The sequence below is a fragment of the Oncorhynchus kisutch genome, linkage group LG1, assembly GCF_002021735.2.
Source record: "Oncorhynchus kisutch isolate 150728-3 linkage group LG1, Okis_V2, whole genome shotgun sequence".
Lineage (NCBI taxonomy): Eukaryota > Metazoa > Chordata > Actinopteri > Salmoniformes > Salmonidae > Oncorhynchus > Oncorhynchus kisutch.
Window position 1 is genome coordinate 73,849,413 of NC_034174.2, and position 22,518 is coordinate 73,871,930.

Sequence of the window (22,518 nt, forward strand, 5' to 3'; positions counted from 1 at the left end):
CACCCAATGTGCCTCAAAAATAAACATCAGTTCTGATTGGGCGTATTCCATGTTGTTTAAGCAGGTTAGATAGAAATACATTCATTAATTGACCCGAGTCACCTGACCTTAAATGGACCTCTTGCAACCTCTTGTTGATGAGAGTTTGTGTCTGTGGAATAACATAAAATGTGTTTTTGGTTGAGGTTGACCTGTCAAGAAGTGTTCTTCACATCACTGTTTCTCTGTCAGAGAGAAACCTTTCCAAGTCATACACCCTCTGTCAAAATACCCCACTAACACACACACTCACTCATTCACTCAGACTGAGACGGAAGAAGGAAACAGAAGAAATAAAAAGGCATTAATCTGGCCTATCTAGTCTACTAATAAGATAAGAACACACCTCAGTTCAGCTGGGAAAGGCTGCTTGGAAGGTTTGAGTGAGATCGCCTCACTGTGGACAATAACTGCCATTACACCATCATGCACTAAGCACAATTACCTGTAGATCTGAAATCAAATGGAAATCACCACATTTCTTTATAAGAAATTGAATATGAATACTGCAGCCTATATATCTCAATGGTTTCCTTACTGTAGTGTATTGTAGTCTTGGAGATCCAGTGAATGACAACACGATACAGAGCTCCCCAACATCGAACGAGGGAGTCGAATACTGCCGCTTTGGTTGAAACCTCTTCTAGGGCCCTGTGTTTTGCGCAATCATTTATCTTGTATCTAAAACCTTTTCCACAAATGATAATTACACCAAAAATCGAAGCAATTGAGGTAGGATGTCCCTGAACTATATGACATGAAAGTAAAAGAGGACAGTTTGATGAAAAAGCTTTAAATAAAAGGATCAAATCCAGGCATGTCACATAATTGCACAAAACACTCAGACCTACTCATAACATTAACTTTGTCATATGAAAAGAAATACAGTACATTGGATTGTATCCTACACACATACATTGAGTATACACAACATTAAGAGCACATGCTCTATCTATGACAGACTGACCAGGTGCATCAAGGTGAAAGCTATGATCTCTTGTTGATATCACTTGTTAAATGCACTTCAATCAGTGTAGATGAAGGGGAGGAGACAGATTAAAGAAGGACTTTTAAGCCTTCAGACAATTGAGACGTGGATTGTGTGTGTGTGTGTGTGTGTGTGTGCCATTCAGAGTGTGAATGGGCAAGACAAAATATTTAAGTGCCTTTGAACGGGGTATGGTAATAAGTGCCAGGTGCACCGGTTTGAGTGTGTCAAGAACTGCAACGCTGCTGGGTTTTTCACGCTCAACAGTTTCCCATATGTATCAAGAATGGTCCACCATCCACAGGACATCCAGCCAACTTGACACAGCTGTGGGAAGCATTGGAGTCAACAAGGGCCAGCATCCCTGTAGAATGCATTCAACACCTTGTAGAGTCCATGCCCCGACGAATTGAAACTGTTCTGAGGGCAACAGGAGGCGCAACCCAATATTAGGAAGGTGGTCCTAATGTTTTGTACACTCAGTGTATACATGCATCTCTAGAATGACATAACCATAGATATCTAACACCGTACCGCCATGAGGCGTACATGAATACAGAGAAGAACTACTGTCCCTCTGGTCCGTCATCTTAAAAACAACAAACATGGAAGAAAATGTGCAAAAAAGTAGATTCAAACAGTTTGACATTTTGTTTAGCTACGCTAGGAAAGCAGCACAACATCCAAATAGAAGCATTTGAAATTTCACGTACTGCTACATAACTTAATGTATTATTAATACTTAGGGGCAAACTTAACGTCCATTTAAATATAATTTTCACGTGGTCAGCATTGACGTCAATGGGAGACTTTGGGATAGATTTCATTCGATTGGCCCTTTCCGGCTATGCACCTTTGAAAGGCAACATTTCCGCGTTGGCAGAGACCGCATTCACGGTAAATGCTGTAGGCTCAATCGGGAATGACCTTTAAATGTCAAGTGCGCTATGACGAGGATCATCCACGCTTCTGGATTGAATCCAGGCCTAAGTGAGACTAAGTGAAAATTTGACCTAAATGGAAGTTAGGATTTGCCCCTTAATGAATTGTTATACAATCATCAGTAATAACAGAGTGGATAGTAATAGTATAGTAATAACTACTGTAAGCAGCATCTCTGGTGCAGTTACTGGGCGAGTTATGGAATAGTACATGGACAGGTACTGTATGTCAGTTTTAGCTTGGGGTCAATTCCATTTCAACTCAAGTCAGTTTAGGATGGAGCCTTGCTCAAATGTACACAGATTCCTAGAACCACCACAGAAAGAAACGGTGGCAATTCTAACAGAAGGCCTCTGTCAAAATAGACGATTAACACACACTTACAGTGTCTTCAGAAATAATTCACACCCCTTGATTTTTTTCTACATTTGGTTGTGACAGCCTGAATTAAAAATTTATTAAATTGATTTTGTGTCACTGATCTACACACAATACCCCATAATGACATCACAATACCCCATAATGACGTCACAATACCCCATAATGACATCACAATACCCCATAATGTCAAAGTGGATTATTTATTTTTTATTAATAAGAAATTAAAAGGTGAAATGTCTTGAGTCTATAAATATTCAACCCCTTTGTTGTGGCAAGCATACATAAGTTCATGAGTAGAATGTGCTTAACAAGTCACATAATAAGTTGCATGGACTCACTCTGTGTTCAATAATAGTGTTTAACATGATTTTTGAATAACTACCCCCTCTCTGTACCCCACACATACAGATAATTGTGAGGTCCCTCAGTCGAGCAGTGAATTTCAAACACAGATTCAACCACAAAGACCAGGGAGGTTTTTCAATGCCTAGCAAAGAAGGGCACCTAATAGTAGATGGGTAAACATTTTAAAAAAGCAGACTTTGAATATCCCTTTGAGCATGGTGAAGTTATTAATTACACTTTGGATGGTGTATCAATACACCCAGTTGATACAAAGATACAGGCGTCCTTCCTAACTCAGTTGCCGGAGAAGAAGGAAACTGCTCAGGGATTTCACCATGAGGCCAATGGTGATTTTAAAACAGTTACAGATTTTAATGGCTGTGATAGGAGAAAACTGAGGATGGATCAACAACACTGTAGTTACTCCACAATACTAACCTAAATGACAGAGTGAAAAGAAGGAAGCCTGTACAGAATAAAACTAAATCCCGTTTGCAACAAGGCACTAAAGTAATACTACAAAAAATGTGGAAAAGCAATGCAATGTTTTTGGGGGCAAATCCATTACCGAGTACCACTCTACATATTGTTATTGTTAAGGACTGGGGCAGTTTTTCTGGATAGAAAAGAAACAACAGTCAAAATCCTAGAGGAAAACCTGGTTCAGTCTGCCTTCCACCAAATACTGGGAGATGAATTCACCTTTCAGCAGGACAATAACCTAAAACACATGGCCAAATATACACTGGAGTTACTTACCAAGAAGACAGTGAATGTTCCTGAGTGGCCGAGTTACAGTTTTGACATACATCTACTTGAAAATCTATGGTAAGACCTGAAAACGGTTGTCTCGCAATGACCAACCACCACTTTGACAGAGCTTGAAGAATTTTGAAAAGAATAAAAGGCAAATGTGGCACAATCCAGGTGTGGAAAGATCTTAGAGACTTACCCGGAAAGACTCACAGCTGTAATCACTGCCAAAGATGTTTCTACAAAGTATTGATTCAAGTCATGTAAATTAGATATGTCATTTTCTATAGATTTGCAAACATTTCTAAAAACATGTTTTCACTTTGTCATTATGGGGTATTGTGTGGAGATGGGTGTCAAAAAAAATATATATATATTTTTGAATTCAGGCTGTAACACAGCAAAATGTGGAATAAGTCAAGCAGTATGAATACTTACTGAAGGCACTGTATATGGCCTCAACTTCCCCCCCCAAAATACACCAGACATAATAAATAACACTTTTAGTAATTGACACATATTACATTAACAAGGTTGTTTAGATCGACTAACAGTATGAGGCAGAATTAGTCTATTTTCCACACCTAAGCAGTGCTTCAGGTCCAGTAGTTGTTGTTATGAATGCTGTGCTAATGTACATAACAGGGAGAGAGTTGGCGTCAATATGAAGTGAAATTCCCCAGTCCCAAGTAGATATGAAATGGAGTTGAACAAAACCTGGTAATGATGGAAGTAGAGTTGGAGTAAGTAGCTAGTTTCCATTTAGGATTCTTCATCGGTGCCACTGGGGGAGCGTTCCTGTGAGAGGTGGAACAGGAGAGAGACAGAAATATAAAGAGAGAGAGAGAGAGGGGGGAATATTTCTGGGTGCCATGCACAATATGTGCAACACATTTTTGCAGAGGGATTATAAAACAAAACATCAAAAATAGAAGGTGCAAACACACACACACCTCCTCTCCCCTCACCTCCCCTCACCTCCTCTCCCCTCACCTCCTCCTGCTCCTCTTCAGTGTCGTCGTCGCTGACTACAGGTTTGGCTCGGGTGCGTCCCAGACGTCTTCTACCCTTCCCACGGTCACTACTCTTCTCTCTCCGTCCCAGACGGATCTTCACCTTCACTGAGCGGGCTAGAGGATGGACACACACACACACACATTCATTTCATACACATACACATGCAGACACACACACAAACACACACGCCACAGGATCAACACAACACAGTTTATTGCAAGGTCACAGAGGTGGCTGGTTTAATCGTTCTTTCTCTGTCTTTCATTCATTCTTTACTTTTCTCAATATATATTTTTTTCCTTCTTCCTTCCTGTGCTTCTTCGTTCCTTACTTCCTTTCTTCAGTGATGACTCACACTCTGACTCTGAGCCTTCGTCCAGGTCCTCCTCCTCTTCCTCACTGTCCTCTCCCTCGCTGTCCTCCTCCTTCTCGATCTTCTGTCTCAGACTGGTGAACACCGACTGGAGCACGATGGAGTCCTCGTAGATCTGGGAACGAGGCAGCAACCAGACCGATGTAGCTATTTTAGGCTCATGCACAGACGCAGTTGGACATGGTATTGGTATTGTTGGTATTGTTATTTGGTCCACTGCTTATTGTTATTCAGCCTTAACCTGCTTCAAAACATTCAAATGAAAAAGTTGATCAAAAAAAGGACAGTAACAAGAGGGCATACAGGAAGAGCAGTTCCAACTCCTGTAATCAGCATCTCTAATGAAGTTACTGGACGAGTTAAAGTCCATAAACACACACAAGTCCTTCACTTATTTCATCTACTGTTACATCTATTGTCATCGATGTGCTTGTGTTGTTGTGTACTCATTCCAGTGTAACGTGTGTGTGTGTGTGTCTCACCAGTGATCCCTCCAGGTTGAAGGTCTGTGCGTTCTGAAAGAGTAGCATCACATCTCTCTCCAGGTCTCCGAGACTCCGGTATCTGTGGCTACGGATCCTCTCCTACAGGAGGGGCAGACAGGAGAGCGGGAGAGAGAGAGATTAGAGGGGGGATGAGAATGAGAGTGTGTGTGTGTGTTAATTTACCTTGATTTTCCTGAAGTCGACAGGCTTGCGGATGAGCTCGTAGTACTCTGGCAGCTCTTTGCGCGAGGGCAGCTGGATGAAGACCTCACTCAGCTGACGACCATTACTGCTGTGAAAGACATCACCAGAGATACTGATGTTAGTGCCCGTAGTACCGATGTTACACAGACAGTCAGTATTGCAGCATGCTGTGGCCCATATGGGAATCAGTCTCACAACTCTGGTGTTGCAAGCACCTTGATCCAACCTAGCCTGGTTCCAAACACGTTTGGCATGACAAGGAGTGGCGTGACGGCACAAACAGACTGGTACCCAGGCTAGCTCCAACCAGCATGTAAGTCAAAATGGCAAAGCAAGCTGAAGAGAACACCAGCCCCAGTCTTACCTGTCTTTGTATTTAATAACAGCGTCCACTATCTTCTTCATCTTCTTGGTGAGAGCGGGGGGGTTGGGGGAGAGTTTCTCTGCGGGGGGGGCGTCCCCTCTTCTTCTGTCTCTTCCCGTCCTCATCCTTGTCCCGGCTCCGCCTGCCCCCCGAGGAGGAAGAGGAGGGGCCAGGGAGGTCATCGCGGTCACGCTTTCGCTTCCGGGTGGTCTTCTTGTGACGCACCTCCTCCTCGATCTCCTCTAACGTGCCTTCCTCAATGGCCTGGAGGGAGAAAGAAAGAAAGAAAGAGAGAGAGAGAGAGAGAGAGGGAAAGCAAGAGAGCGAGAGAGAGAGGGAGGCAAACATGATGAGCACCTTGTCACTTAATAAACAACATCAAATGAATACACCAATCCCAGAGTGTAATCTGACCCTTGACCTCTAACCTTGAGCCACTGCTTCTCGGTGAGTGAGTCACTGTAGTCCACCTCCTTGCGCTGGCGGGACCCCCTCCCAAACATCTTCTCCTCTTCCTCCTCACAGGTGAGTCTCTCCACCTCTGCGTCATCCTTCATGATCCAGGTGGGCAGCTCGTCCTCCTCCATCAAACGGGGCTTACGGCGGGGGTTCCGAGCATCCTCACGCCTCCTGTCCAGGTCCATACGCTGGAAGGGGAGATAGAGACCAGGAGAAGGGGCAGGAGAGAGGAGAAGACAGAGGTAGAAGGAGGAGAGGAGAAAGAGGAAACGAAGGTGTAAGGTAGTAGGAAGAGAAAAGAACAGAGCATTCTGCATCATTGTATGTATAGATATTGGATTGGCCCTTGATACATTGACCCAGAGAAATGACCACGATGACCAACAGACACTAACTAACCATGAAGTGGTCAAACTCCTCCTCGCTCCTGGCGATCATCTGGTTGACCGTCTCATCGTCTGGCACCTCGTCCTCCTCCTGAGCGGTCAAACACACATCAATAGACAGACAGACACAACACACAGCAGGACAGGAGGACATGAGCAAAGCTAAAGCTCTATCCACTCTAGCCTGGTTCCAGATCTGTTTGTGACCATATGACCAATGACAATAGGAATTGTCAGACAGAACAAACAGGTCTGGGACCAGACTATCCAATCCACCACTCTGTAAAGAAGAGCTCTGTGACAACATCAAGGAATGGGTCAATATACACAACATGTAAGAGAGACAGAGAGAGAGAGAGAGACAGAGAGAGAGAGAGAGTTAGAGAGAGAGAGAGAGAGAGACAGAGAGAGAGAAAGAAAGAGAAAGAGAGAGAGAAAGAAAGAGAAAGAGAGAGAGAAAGAAAGAGAGAGAGTACAGAGAGAGAGAGAGAAGAGAAAGAGAGAGAGAAAGTGAGAGAGAGAGAGAGAGAGACAGAGAGAGACAGACAGACAGAGAGAGAGAGAGAGAGAGAGAGAGTTAGAGAGAGAGAGACAGAGAAAGAAAGAGAGAGAGAGAAAGAGAAAGAGAGAGAGAGAGAGAGAGAGAGGGAGAGAGAGGGAGAGAGAGAGAGACAGAGAGAGAGAAAGAAAGAGAAAGAAAGAGAGCGAGCGAGAGAAAGAAAGAGAGAGAGAGAGAGAGAGAAAGAAAGAAAGAAACACCCACCCAAGACCCCCCAGACTTCCACACGCCGCCCGGGGCCCCGACTTCGTCCTGTTCCTCGTGCTCCAGGATAGCCTGCAGGAAAGCCCGGCGCTCGTGGCTTGATGACTTCTGGTCAAACATGCCGGCCTGGATGACCTTCTGGTCCACGTTGAGTTTGTACTTGGCCGCCGCCAGGATTTTCTCCTCTACGGAGTTGACGGTGCAGAGACGCAGGACGCGGACCTCGTTCAGTTGGCCGATGCGGTGCGCGCGGTCCTGGGCCTGCAGGTCCTGGAGAGAGAGGGAGGAGAGGTGGTTAGAATACGGTAGGATACTTTGGGCTGAATCGTTAGACATTCGTAGTTCAAATTCCAATGGCAATGATTCAGTTAGTATCTGGCCCATGGTGGCATGTCAATACTAACATGTTTTTTATTTCACCTTTATTTAACCAGGTAGGCAAGTTGAGAACAAGTTCTCATTTACAATTGCGACCTGGCCAAGATAAAGCAAAGCAGTTCGACAGATACAACAACACAGAGTTACACATGGAGTAAAACAAACATACAGTCAATAATACAATAGAAACAAGTCTATATACAATGTGAGCAAATGAGGTGAGATAAGGGAGGTAAAGGGCAAAACAAAAGCCATGGTGGCAAAGTAAATACAATATAGAAAGTAAAACACTGGAATGGTAGATTTGTAGTGGAAGAATGTGCAAAGTAGAAATAAAAATAATGGGGTGCAAAGGAGCAAAATAAATAAATTAATTAATTAAATTAAATAAATACAGTAGGGAAAGAGGTAGTTGTTTGGGCTAAATTATAGGTGGGCTATGTACAGGTGCAGTAATATGTGAGCTGCTCTGACAGTTGGTGCTTAAAGCTAGTGAGGGAGATATCAGAGATTTTTGTAGTTCGTTCCAGTCATTGGCAGCAGAGAACTGGAAGGAGAGGCGGCCAAAGAAAGAATTGGTTTTGGGGGTGACCAGAGAGATATACCTGCTGGAGCGCGTGCTACAGGTGACCAGCGAGCTGCTATGGTGACCAGCGAGCTGAGATAAGGGGGGACTTTACCTAGCAGGGTCTTGTAGATGACCTAAAGCCAGTGGGTATGGTGACGAGTATGAAGCGAGGGCCAGCCAACGAGAGCGTACAGGTCGCAATGGTGGGTAGTATATGGGGCTTTGGTGACAAAACGGATTGCACTGTGATAGGTTGAGTAGGGTATTGGAGGCTATTTTGTAAATGACATCGCCGAAGTCGAGGATTGGTAGGATGGTCAGTTTTACAAGGGTATGTTTGGCAGCATGAGTGAAGGATGCTTTGTTGCGAAATAGGAAGCCAATTCTAGATTTAACAGGACAAGTTCAGTGGGATATTTTGTACATCTAACTGAATATTCACTCAAGTAATGTTAAAATATGACTTCAACTACTAACAGTACTAAGTGTACCTGCTGTGGGCTCCAGCCAATCCCTTAGGAGTTGTATGTGAATGTGTGTTACTCCCCCTACCTGCTGTGGGCTCCAGCCAATCCCTTAGGGGTTGTGTGTGTGTGTGTGTGTGTGTGTGTGTGTTACTCCCCCTACCTGGTGAGGGTTCCAGTCAGAGTCGAAGATGACCACGGTGTCAGCTGACTGCAGGTTGAGGCCCAGCCCGCCGGCTCTGGTACTGAGCAGGAAGATGAAGTACTGGGAGGCCGGGTCGTTAAACGCCTTCAACAGCATGCCTCTGTCCTCTGCTTTGGTGGTGCCTGGAGGGAGGGAGAGGGGGGCGGAGGGAGGGAGAGGGGGGCGGAGGGAGGGAGAGGGGGTGGAGGGAGGGAGAGGGGGGTGGAGAGAGGGAGAGGGGGGCGGAGGGAGGGAGAGGGGGCGGAGGGAGGGAGAGGGGGGAGGAGGGAGGGAGAGGGGGCGGAGGGGGGGAGAGGGGGGCGGAGGGAGGGAGAGGGGGGCGGAGGGTGGGGGAGGGGGGCGGAGGGAGAGAGAGGGGGGCGGAGGGAGGGGGGCGGAGGGAGAGAGAGGGGGGCGGACGGAGGGGGGCGGACGGAGGGGGCGGAGGGAGAGAGAGGGGGTGGAGGGAGAGAGAGGGGGCGGAGGGGGGGGGGAGGGGGCGGAGGAGGGGAGAGGGAAGTGGATGAGTAAAACACAGCAACTAAGAGAGACAGAAATCCCAACTTTGATTTTGTATCATATGCGTGGCAGACATGGGTTCAAAAAGTATTTATTTTCTAGACTATAAAATACATTGAGTATGATTGAGTCTTTATGGAATGCCAGATGGGTGGGTTTTGTCCCGTTTGTTCCATTGCACCAGGCATGTATGAGAAAAGACGCCAAGTAACTATTTGAACCCAGTTCCGATACCGAGACACACACACCGTACCGTCCAGACGCAGGTGCTTGAAGTTGCGGTAGGCGAAGTAGTCCTCCATGATGGTCATGAGCGAGGTCATCTGACAGAACAACAACACCTTGTGGTTGGTGGCCCTCAGCTTGGGCAGGATACGGTCCAGCACCTCAAACTTCCCCGAGGCTCGGTACAGGTCAAGACTAGGGGCAGAGAGAGAACACAACCAGGCCAATAGAGTGAAAGCATTTCGGGTCGTTGTTGTGAAAATTACTCTCAATCGACTTATGCACTTACCCACTCACTATCCCTCCGGAAAATCCTAAATGCTCAGAGAAAGATTCCTGTGAACAAATTCAGAATTGTGGTGGGGTTAGTTCATCAATAGAAAGTATACTCCCACTGTATGTACCTCTATCTATCTGTGTGTGTGTGTGTGTGTGTGTGTGTGTGTGTGTGTGTGTGTGTGTGTGTGTGTGTGTGTGTGTGTGTGTGTGTGTGTGTGTGTGTGTGTGTGTGTGTGTGTGTGTGTGTGTGTGTGTGTGTGTGTGTGTGTGTGTGTGTATTCACACTGTACCTCTATCTGTTGGAACATGTAGGGATGGTTACAGATCTTCCTCAACTGCATGATGGTGTTCATCAGAGTCTTGGTACCTCCTTTACCCTACAATAGACACCCAGATATTACAGGAGGATTTACCCTACAATAGACACACACATATTACAGGAGGATTTACCCTACAATAGACACACAGATATTACAGGAGGATTTACCCTACAATAGACACACAGATATTACAGGAGGATTTACCCTACAATAGACACACAGATATTACAGGAGGATTTACCCTACAATAGACACACAGATATTACAGGAGGATTTACCCTACAATAGACACACATATATTACAGGAGGATTTACCCTACAATAGACACACAGATATTACAGGAGGATTTACCCTACAATAGACACACAGATATTACAGGAGGATTTACAATACAATAGACACACATATATTACAGGAGGATTTACCCTACAATAGACACACAGATATTACAGGAGGATTTACCCTACAATAGACACACATATTACAGGAGGAGTTCAGGATTTTACCACTTGATGTTAGATGGTTCCTCACCATGTATATGGGCCTCTGGGGAAACTCATCTGTTTTCTTTCAACTGCAACTACTTTAACTGACTTCAGCCACCACAAGCTTTGAATTTATGGAAGTGAGGCATGTGAGAATGTTTTTAAACTGCCTTGTACATTTTATAATTATTTCACCTTGCAATATAATCAAAAAGCTATTTACACATATTCATATATACAGAATACGATAAAAAAAAGCATATTTTACAAACTGTATGTTTTGGACAAAGAACTTGAGTTATTCCTTCTCACCTTCTTGTCCTTCTCAGAGCCGTCTGTCAGTAGGACTCCCTTGGCCTGCATATGTCTGTACAGAACCCTCTGGAGCGCTGACATATCACACTTTATTACATACTCCACCTGGAGGACCGAGAGAGACAGAGAGAGAGCGAGAGAGACGCAGTGAGAGAGACATCTATAAACCAAGCAATCAATTAAAACCACAGAATGGAGATATTATGCAAACACAGTCAGCTGAAAAATACCTGAGAACACAGGTAAGAGGAACCCCACGGACAAGATACTGAAGAAAGCTGTGAACATGAGTTTGTATTTAAAAGAAATGTGAAGATGGAGACCTTTTCCGGTAGCTGAGCCTCTACTTCCTTCTTGAGTCTGCGTAACAGGAAGGGGCGGAGCACCTTGTGGAGGCGACGGATAATCAGGATGGTCTCCTCTTCATTTAGATCCACCTGGAGAGAAGAAGAGAACAAAGTTAAATATTATTTTATTTCATGAACAGAAATGTATACAAATGACTAAAGGTACACTACTGTTCAAAAGTTTGGGGTCACTTAGAAATGTCCTTGTTCTTGAAAGAAAAGCACATTTTCTGTCCATTAAAATAACATCAAATTGATCAGAAATACAGTGTAGACATTGTTAATGTTGTAAATGACTATTGTAGCTGGAAACGGCTGATTTTTAATGGAATATCTTCATAGGCGTACAGAGGCCCATCATCAGCAACCATCACACTTGTGTTCCAATGGCACGTTGTGTTAGCTAATCCAAGTTGATCATTTTAAAAGGCTAATTGATCATTAGAAAACCCGTTTACAATTGTGTTAGCACAGCTGAAACTGTTGTTCTGATTAAAGAAGCAATAAAACTGTCCTTCTTTAGACTAGTTGAGTATCTGGAGCATCAACATTTGTGGGTTCGATTACAGGTTCAAAATGGCCAGAAACAAATAACTTTCTTCTGAAACTTGTCAGTCTATTCTTGTTCCAAGAAATAAAGGCTATTCCATGCGAGAAATTGCAAGAAACTGAAGATCTTGTACAATGCTGTGTACTACTCCCTTCACAGAACAGCACAAACTGTCTCTAACCAGAATAGAAAGAGGAGTGGGAGGCCCCGGTGCACAACTGAGCAAGAGGACAAGTACATTAGAGTGTCTAGTTTGAGAAACAGACGCCTCACAAGTCCTCAACTGGCAGCCTCATTAAATAGTACCTGCAAAACACCCGTCTCAACGTCAACAGTGAAGAGGCGACTCCGGGATTCTGGCCTTCTAAGCAGAGTTGCAAAGAAAAAGCCTTATCTTAGACTGGCCAATAAAAAGAAAAGATTAAGATGGGCAAAAGAACACAGACACTGGACAGAGGAACTGCCAATAGTTTCCTGCTACAATAGTAATTTACAACATTAACAATGTCTACACTGTATTTCTGATTCATTTAATATTATTTTAATAGGCAAAAAACGTGCTTTTCTTTCAAAAACAAGGACATTTCTAAGTGACCCCAAACTTTTGAACAGTAGGGTACGTAGCACTGCATCGCAGTGCTTGAGGCGTCACTACAGACCCGGGTTTGATCCCAGGCTGTGTCACAACCAGCCGTGACCGCAAGTCCCATAGTGTGGCGCACAATTGGCCCAGTGTCGTCCGGTTTAGGGGAGGGTTTGGCTGGGGGGCTGTACTTGGCTCATTGCGCTCTAGCGACTTCTTGTTACCCCTGGTCTGTGGTTGTGAGGCCGGTTGGACGTACTGCCACATTTTCTAAAACGCCGTTGGAGGTGGCTTATAGTAGAGAAATGAACATTAAATTATCTGGCAACAGCTCTGGTGGACATTGCTGCTGTCAGAATGCCAATTGCACACTCCCTTAAAACTTGAGATCTGTGGTATTGTGTTGTGTGACCAAACTGCACATTTTCAAGTCCCAGCACAACGTGCACCTGTGTAATGATCATGCTGTTTAATCAGCTTCTTGATATGCCACACCTGTCAGGTGGATGGATTATCTTGGCAAAGGAGAAATGCTCACTAACAGGGATGTAAACAACTTTGTGCACAAAATGAGAGAGAAATACACTTTCTGGGATCTTTTATTTCTGTTTATGAAACATGGGACCAACACTTTACATGTTGCGTTCATATTTTTGTTCAGTTTATATAGCATTTCTCAACTTCTTTCAGCTAAAAAAACCTCACCTTCTCTCCAGTCATAGCGAATGGTGCATTGAACCACTGTTCAAAGGTACTGCAGCTCTTAAAGATGGTGGGCAGGAGAAAGTTGAGCAGGGCCCAGAGCTCAGGCAGCTTGTTCTGGAGCGGTGTCCCAGTTAGGAGCACTCTCCTGGGGGCCAGGTAGTGGGTGTTGAGGACCTGGGTCAGCTTACAGTGGTGGTTCTTCATCCGGTGGCCCTCGTCCACGATCATGTACTTCCACCGGATCTGTGGGGGGAGAGGGAGCAGGGGAGTGGAGGAGAGGAGAGAGAGAGAGAGAGAGAGAGAGAGAGAGAGAGAGAGAGAGATAGCGAGAGAGAGAGAGAGAGAGAAAGAGTTGGGGAGTAGAAGAAGACAGAAAGAGGGTATATAGGTCATCAGTCAAATGGTCATGGTGAGAGTTGTTCAGAATCACGCTGGAGGTAGAATGTGTGTCAGTGTGTTACCTTGGCTAGGACCTGTTTATCCTTGATGATGTACTCATAGGTAGTGAGGAGAACGTTGAACTTGCCGCTGCGTAGCTGGGGGATGAAGGCCCTTCTGGCCTGAGGGGAACCCTACAGAGACAACATGAAGGACAGTAACTCGGATTTAACTTGACATGAATGAATTAATTAATTAAATGAATAATTACTAGAATGGCGTGACATTACATTTGTATCCATAATAGGCCTAGTTGGTGTTGTTCTGGCTGCAAGTGATACACTTCTGATTTGAATGCATTATAGACAGGCTTCCACACGGCCGCCCATATGACTGTATTTCAGGACCCCAAGTAATCAGTGTTTCCATGGTTACCATATAGTTGGCGGAAGGTTAGCTGCTCCAACTCACCTTGTAGGAGACTTTCACTACAGACGGAGCCCACTTGTCAAACTCATACACCCAGTTAGAGAGAGTTCTGTCAATATGAGAAGAGAGGAAAACAGAGGGCCAAACTTACCTAAGCAAACAAATAGGACTGTACCCATAGCGATAGATACATATATATTACTATTCTATTTCTATTTGAATTATTACTTTTTAATGATGCGACTGTACCAAACCTTACCCACCCCTCTCTCCGGATCATTGTTTCCCTCTCATTAGTACTGTACTCCATCATATCATGTATGACAGTCACGTTAAGTGTACTATGAATACAGTTACAATTAAAGGGACAGTACTCTTCAAAAGTCCCACACCATCAGTTGTGTATATCCAGCTATATACTTGTCCGTCAACCACAAATTAATGGATATAATAAGTACAGGAAATCTGGAAATGATGTGGAGCTTATGTCTTCCATTCATTTTGGACTGTGGCACATAGCTGAATCTACAAAACGGCCTGTGACACGGACTTACAGTAGCTCAACATACGACCAATGTTGGGGTCTTGAAAACGTGATTGATTTTGGAGTGTAATGTCCCTTTAAAGTTTAATTGTAATTGAAGCCATGGTTCTCCATGCGTGGCAGAGCGGTACAGTACTCACGAGAGCGGTACTATGATGAGGAAAGGTCCGTTGACTCGTTTGTTCTCCATCAGGTACGTGATGAGAGCGATGGTCTGGATGGTCTTTCCTAGTCCCATCTCATCAGCCAGGATACCATTCAGATTGTTGTTGTAGAGAGACACCAGCCACTCCAGACCTTTAATCTGAGGGAGGGAGGGACAAACAGTTTGAGTGGAAAGGACAGACAAGGAAAGAAAGAGGACAGAGGAGAGAGAAGAGGAGAGGAAGAGGAGAGAGAATCAACAGAGGAAGACAGGACAATGTCAGCCAGCCAAAATTGTACAGGTTGGCCTGGGTCTCTTCTAATGACTTGAGGCAATGAGAAAGGAAATGTCACTTCTCAGGCTTATTCAGCCTCTTGTCAGTGCTGCTTCACCTGGTACTGTTTCAGTTGTCCGTTGATGAGTATAGTGGACTGTTTCTCCACTCTCTCAGTGACAGCATGGGCCACAGCGTAGTAAGACTGGAGTCCCCGAGCGAACGCTGCCTCTGCACTGTTATACTCATCATCCACATCCTGTTTAGCGTGCCTAGGGACGGAACCAGGGAAGAAACTATATCAGTGGCTGAATGGCTTTGATGTAATCACTGTAGCACTTTGAGATAGTTTTTCTATGAAACACGTGTTATAAATTCAATGTATTATTATTTATTATTACATATTGGCATGAGCCCTATAAAGTAAGTGTGCTATTTAAAAAAAAATCTAGCGCTATGAGAGACAAGCATCTTTAGCTGGAAAATTCACTCCGTCATTGATAAGGATTTGCAAGTCAGCAAAACAGCATTAGGGTCAATTTCTCAATGAATATTAAATGGAACTTTTGACCCCAAACCTGAATTGTAGGCATTTCTGTCTTTATGGCTTATTTAAATATATCCAATGTGTAGGCAGGAGTGCAGGTGAATCTCAATTGTGTCTCCTTGTACCCTTTCTTCTTGCCTCCACAAAACACATTGGAGAAGGTCAGAGGTTTGAGATTCACCCAATCAATGTTTCTTTTGACTCCAACCCTGAATCATACACCAGACATTTCAAATCAAATCATCTAATCTAAATGTATTTGTCACATGCTTTGTAAACAGCAGTTGTGGACTAACAGTTAAATGCTTACTTATGGGCCCTTCCAAACAATTTAAGTCAAATCACGTCTCAATTTTAGAAACACTTCAAATAAGGGCTGTGTTTCGTGTAGGCTTACCCTGGCATGACATTTTGATAACCATGTAAATCTCTCTAGGACAAGGTGACTTTAATCAATATATTCGTCTCTATTTACTACGATTCAAAAATGCTACATTAGGAGCTCATTAGCATTCCATTTTTGGGGGGTAAATATTGATAAGAGAGATTTCCACGGTTCTCAAAATGTCATGCCAGGGTAAGCCTACATGAAACACAGCCCTTATTTGAAGTGTTTCTAAAATCTAGATGTGGGAAAAAGGAATGGTGACGATTGGAACCATTTCCCTGCTTGACCACTAGGTTTTATGGGTATTATGACTCTATAGGGACCCAGCTGTAGTGTGCTCACTCTATGATGTGTCGTACGTCCACCTCTGATACTTCTTCACTGTCTGGGTCTGGGATCTTCTTCTTCTTCTCCTCTAACCCCACTAACACTGGGAGGACCACTACTGGAGGCACTGCCGGCTGGGGCTCCTCCTCTTCCTCCTGACAGGCCAATGACAGGCCAGGGATGGGACAACAACAACCTGTCAATCACCACTCAGACAGACTGGTCATAGCTTTGGTACAGAGAGAGTGTGGAATGAATCTAGTCTTTATGACTGTTCAACCAATTCCAATTCAGTTGATTTGGTTCCTACTTTCATCCTTTTCATCCTGTAATCTCTATAATAAGAGTTTAGTCATGGTTGGGTGCTATCTTTTATGACCCAACCAACCTCCTCCTCTTCCGATCCACTGTCTTCACTGTCAGAGCGAGGGGCCACCTCGTACCTGGAACAGCAGAAAACATCAGTATTACAACCACAAACATACCTTTACCCCCTCTAAAATATACCCCTAAAAACCTAATAGGCCCATCTCATCCTCCTCCTCCAGCCTCGTACCCAGGGTTCATCTCCAGCCATGTGTCCAGCTGTCCAGCTTTAGGAGCGTCCGCCCCTGTCAGGATGTTACCACTTTCCACGTGGATCACCTTCACTGGTAGGTCACTCATCTGGGACGTCTCATCTAGAGGCTGGAGGGAGGGGGGGGGGAGTCAGAAAAACACTGGATGCTGACGTTGAAGGGGAAATATACTATTCTTGGCGTCTACAAATATTGACAATTTTTGGCATTTTACTAGGATCCCCATTAGCTGCTGCTAACACATCAGCTACTCTCCCTGGGGTCCATTATGTCTGGTGACAAGAGCCAGACCGTCTCTGGATACTGATGCTGATACCTGCTGAACCATGACTATTTTTTTTAAATATGTTTTTTATTTCACCTTTATTTAACCAGGTAGGCTAGTTGAGAACACCTTTATTTAACCAGGTAGGCTAGTTGAGAACACCTTTATTTAACCAGGTAGGCTAGTTGAGAACAAGTTCTCATTTACAATTGCGACCTGGCCAAGATAAAGCAAAGCACTGCGACAAAAAACAACAACACAGAGTTACACATGGAATAAACAAAAGTACAGTCAATAACACAACAGAAAGAGTCTATATACAGTATGTGCAAATGGAGTAATGAGGTAAGGCAATAAATAGTCCATAGTAGCGAAGTAATTACAATTTAGCAAATTAACACTGGAGTGACAGATGTGCAGATGATGATGTGCTAGTAGAAATACTGGTGTGCAAAAGAACAAAAAAGTAAATAAAAACAATATGGGGATGAGGTAGGTAGTTGGATGGGCTATTTACAGATGGGCTATGTACAGCTGCAGCGATCGGTAAGCTGCTCAGATAGCTGATGCTTAAAGTTAGTGAGGGAGATATGTCTCCAACTTCAGCGATTTTTGCAATTTGTTCCAGTCATTGGCAGCAGAGAACTGGAAGGAAAGGCGGCCTAAGCAGGTGTTGGCTTTGATGGGTGTTGCTATGGTTTCCAGTGAGCTGAGATAAGGCGGAGCTTTACCTCGCAAAGACTTATAGATAACCTGGAGCCAGTGGGTTGGCGACGAATATGTAGCGAGGGCCAGCCGACGAGAGCATACAGGTCGCAGTGGTGGGTGGTTTATGGGGTTTTGGTGACAAAATGGATGGCACTGTGATAGGCTGCATCCAGTTTGCTGAGTAGAGTGTTGGAGTCTATTTTGTAAATGACACTACTGAAGCCGAGGATCGGTAGGATAGTCAGTTTTACAAGGCTATGTTTGGCAGCATGAGTGAAGGAGGCTTTGTTGCGAAATAGGAAGCCAATTCTAGATTTAATTTTGGATTGGAGATGCTTAATATGAGTCTGGAGGGAGAGTTTACAGTCTAGCCAGACACCTAGGTATTTGTAGTTGTCCACATATTCTAAGTCAGAACCATCCAGAGTAGTGATTCTAGTCGGGCGGGCAGGTGCGGACCAGCGATCGGTTGAGGAGCATTCATTTAGTTTTACCTGTATTTATGAGCAGTTGGAGGCCACGGAAGGAGTGTTGTATGGCATTGAAGCTTGTTAGGAGGTTTGTTAACAGTGTCCAAAGAAGGGCCAGATGTATACAGAATGGTGTCGTCTGCGTAGAGGTGGATCAAGGAATCACCCACAGGAAGAGCAACATCATTGAGATATACAGAGAAAAGAGTCGGCCCGAGAATTGACCCTGTAGTACCCTCATAGAGACTGCCAGAGGTCCGGCCAACAGGCCGTCTGATTTGACACACTGAACTCTATCTGAGAAGTAGTTGGTGAACCAGACGAGGAAGTCATTTGCGAAACTAAGGCTGTTGAGTCTGTAGATAAGAATACGATGATTGACAGAGTCGAAAGCCTTGGCCAGGTCGTTGAAGACGGCTGCACAGTACTGTCTTTTATCTATGGCGGTTATGATATCGTTTAGTACCTTGAGCGTGGCTGAGGTGCACCCGTGACCAGCTCGGAAACCGGATTGCACAGCGGAGAAGGTACGGTGGGATTCGAAATGGTCAGGGATCTGTTTGTTAACTTGGCTTTCGAAGACTTGAAAGGCAGGGAAAGATGTATATAGTTCTGTAACAGTTTGGGTCTAGAGTGTCACCCCCTTCAAAGAGGTGGATGACTGCTGCAGCTTTCCAATCTTTAGGAATCTCGGACGATACGAAAGAGGTTAAACAGACTAGTAATAGGGGTTGCAACAATGGTTGGTGGAACATTTTAGAAAGAGAGGGTCCAGATTGTCTAGCCCAGATGATTTGTACAGGTCCAGGTTTTGCAGCTAAGGAGAAGCTGGGGAGGCTTGGGCAAGTAGCTGCGGGGGGTGCGGAGCTGTTGGCCGGGGTTCTGGTAGCCAGGAGGAAAGCATGGCCAGCCGTAGAGAAATGCTTATTGAAGTTCTCGATTATCATGGATTTATCGGTGGTGACATTGTTTCCTAACCTCAGTGCAGTGGGCAGCTGGGAGGAGGTGCTCTTATTCTCCATGGACTTTACAGTGTCCCAAAACTTTTTTTAGAGCTACAGGATGCACATTTCTGCTTGCAAAAGCTAGCCTTTGCTTGTGACTGTGTGTAAATGACTGTGTGTAGTTGTTCCTGACTTCCCTGAAAAGTTTAATATCGTGGGGACTATTCGATGCTAGTGCAGTACGCAGCAGAATGTTTTTGTGCTGGCAAATACTACATCTAGTAGTACTGTATAACAACAGGGAACATACTGGTAACCATAGTGATGTATCTTTCTAATCGACCTGGCCCGGGTATCCTGGAAGGACATTGACCTCATCCCGTCAGTTGAGGATGCCTGGTCATTCTTTAAAAGTAACTTCCTCACCATTTTAGATAAGCATGCTCCGTTCAAAAAATGCAGAACTAAGAACAGATACAGCCCTTGGTTCACCCCAGACCTGACTGCCCTCGACCAGCACAAAAACATCCTGTGGCGGACTGCAATAGCATCGAATAGTCCCCGTGATATGCAACTGTTCAGGGAAGTCCGGAACCAATACACGCAGTCAGTCAGGAAAGCTAAGGCCAGCTTCTTCAGGCAGAAGTTTGCATCCTGTAGCTCCAACTCCAAAAAGTTCTGGGACACTGTGAAGTCCATGGAGAACAAGAGCACCTCCTCCCAGCTGCCCACTGCACTGAGGCTAGGTAACACGGTCACCACTGATAAATCCATGATTATCGAAAACTTCAATAAGCATTTCTCAACGGCTGGCCATGCCTTCCGCCTGGCTACTTCAACCTCGGCCAACAGCTCCGCCCCCCCCGCAGCTCCTCGCCCAAGCCTCTCCAGGTTCTCCTTTACCCAAATCCAGATAGCAGATGTTCTGAAAGAGCTGCAAAACCTGGACCTGTACAAATCAGCTGGGCTTGACAATCTGGACCCTCTATTTCTGAAACTATCTGCCACCATTGTCGCAACCCCTATTACCAGCCTGTTCAACCTCTCTTTCATCTCGTCTGAGATCCCCAAGGATTGGAAAGCTGCCGCAGTCATCCCCCTCTTCAAAGGGGGAGACACCCTGGACCCAAACTGTTACAGACCTATATCCATCCTGCCCTGCCTATCTAAGGTCTTCGAAAGCCAAGTCAACAAACAGGTCACCGACCATCTCGAATCCCACCGTACCTTCTCCGCTGTGCAATCTGGTTTCCGAGCCGGTCATGGGTGCACCTCAGCCACACTCAAGGTACTAAACGACATCATAACCGCCATCGATAAAAGACAGTACTGTGCAGCCGTCTTCATCGACCTCGCCAAGGCTTTCGACTCTGTCAATCACCATATTCTTATCGGCAGACTCAGTAGCCTCGGTTTTTCGGATGACTGCCTTGCCTGGTTCACCAATTACTTTGCAGACAGAGTTCAGTGTGTCAAATCGGAGGGCATGCTGTCCGGTCCTCTGGCAGTCTCTATGGGGGTGCCACAGGGTTCAATTCTCGGGCCGACTCTTTTCTCTGTGTATATCAATGATGTTGCTCTTGCTGCGGGCGATTCCCTGATCCACCTCTACGCAGACGACACCATTCTATATACTTTCGGCCCGTCTTTGGACACTGTGCTATCTAACCTCCAAACAAGCTTCAATGCCATACAACACTCCTTCCGTGGCCTCCAACTGCTCTTAAACGCTAGTAAAACCAAATGCATGCTTTTCAACCGGTCGCTGCCTGCACCTGCATGCCCGACTAGCATCACCACCCTGGATGGTTCCGACCTAGAATATGTGGACGTCTATAAGTACCTAGGTGTCTGGCTAGACTGCAAACTCTCCTTCCAGACTCATATCAAACATCTCCAATCGAAAATCAAATCAAGAGTCGGCTTTCTATTCCGCAACAAAGCCTCCTTCACTCAAGCCGCCAAGCTTACCCTAGTAAAACTGACTATCCTACCGATCCTCGACTTCGGCGATGTCATCTACAAAATGGCTTCCAACACTCTACTCAGCAAACTGGATGCAGTCTATCACAGTGCCATCCGTTTTGTCACTAAAGCACCTTATACTACCCACCACTGCGACTTGTATGCTCTAGTCGGCTGGCCCTCGCTACATATTCGTCGCCAGACCCACTGGCTCCAGGTCATCTACAAGTCTATGCTAGGTAAAGCTCCGCCTTATCTCAGCTCACTGGTCACGATGGCAACACCCATCCGTAGCACGCGCTCCAGCAGGTGTATCTCACTGATCATCCCTAAAGCCAACACCTCATTTGGCCGCCTTTCGTTCCAGTACTCTGCTGCCTGTGACTGGAACGAATTGCAAAAATCGCTGAAGTTGGAGACTTTCATCTCCCTCACCAACTTCAAACATCAGCTATCTGAGCAGCTAACCGATCGCTGCAGCTGTACATAGTCTATTGGTAAATAGCCCACCCTTTTCACCTACCTCATCCCCGTACTGTTTTTATTTATTTACTTTTCTGCTCTTCTGCACACCAATATCTCTACCTGTACATGACCATCTGATCTTTTATCACTCCAGTGTTAATCTGCAAAATTGTAATTATTTGCCTACCTCCTCATGCCTTTTGCACACATTGTATATAGACCCCCCCTTCGTTTTCTACTGTGTTATTGACTTGTTAATTGTTTACTCCATGTGTAACTCTTTGTTGTATGCTCACACTGCTATGCTTTATCTTGGCCAGGTCGCAGTTGCAAATGAGAACTTGTTCTCAACTAGCCTACCTGGTTAAATAAAGGTGAAATAAAAATAAATAAATAAAAATCTATAACAGTGTACTGTAGATTGGTTATGAAAAAGTATGAACATATATGCACTCATTACAGTAAGTTGCTCTGGATACGAGCGTCTGATAAATGTCCAGTACGTTAGTTTAATATCCCACTCACTTCTCCATCAGGTCCCAGTACAGGAGTCTGACCCTCAGCGTTCTCCAGCTTCTGTAGGAAAGACATCCACACATCAGTGTGTTTATCACACTCACAACCACATCTACACACTGACTCTATCAACTCCCTACAGAGACTAGTGCT

The 22,518-nt window shown here is 44.9% G+C and overlaps 1 pseudogene; it reads right to left on the bottom strand.

Annotated features, from left to right (window-relative positions):
* Positions 1-503: 503 nt before the first annotated feature.
* LOC109879841 (transcription activator BRG1-like) overlaps positions 504-22,518 on the bottom strand; it is a 35,404-nt pseudogene continuing 13,389 nt past the window's right edge.